The sequence below is a fragment of the Octopus bimaculoides genome, chromosome 28 (assembly GCF_001194135.2).
Source record: "Octopus bimaculoides isolate UCB-OBI-ISO-001 chromosome 28, ASM119413v2, whole genome shotgun sequence".
In the NCBI taxonomy this organism is placed as follows: Eukaryota; Metazoa; Mollusca; class Cephalopoda; order Octopoda; family Octopodidae; genus Octopus; species Octopus bimaculoides.
The window spans coordinates 6,425,669-6,426,213 of record NC_069008.1 but is presented as its reverse complement, the minus strand read 5'-3'; the positions used below and the strand labels follow the sequence as shown (position 1 = coordinate 6,426,213).

Sequence of the window (545 nt, the reverse complement as noted above, 5' to 3'; positions counted from 1 at the left end):
CATGGCAACAACAAACACCGCCCCCCACGGACTTATAATTCACTGGAATTTTTGTCTGGTTGCAGAGATGAGTCTGTCTATCAGTTCAACAGCCATTTGCGGAGGGGGGGGGGATTTAAGTCAATTACACCACCCCCCAGTATTCAACTGGTACTTATTTTAATCAACTTTAGAAAAAAATGATAAGAAATGTCAACCGTAATGGAATTTGGATTCGTTATGTAAAGCCGGAAGACATGCCACAGAGCTTCTTGTCTGGCATGCTAATGATCCCACCGACTCACGGCCTTAGTAATAATAATAATAATAATAATAATAATAATAATGATGATGATGATGATGATGATAATGGGGCTATGTGGGAAGTAGATTGCCTACCAACCACATGGTTCTGGGTTCTGTCCCACTGCGTGGCACCTTGGGCGAGTGTCTTCTACTATAGCCTCGAACCAACCAAAGCCTTGTGAGTGGATTTGGTAGACGGAAACTGAAAGAAGCCCGTCGTATATGTGTGTGTGTGTGTGTGTGTGTGTGTGTGTGTGTGT

At 43.3% G+C, this 545-nt stretch overlaps 1 protein-coding gene across 1 annotated transcript in view; it reads right to left on the bottom strand.

The window, feature by feature from the left end:
- Positions 1 to 545, bottom strand: part of LOC106880974 (axotactin) — a 67,805-nt gene that overhangs the window by 63,411 nt on the left and 3,849 nt on the right. The gene's annotated exons all lie outside the window — the stretch shown is intronic.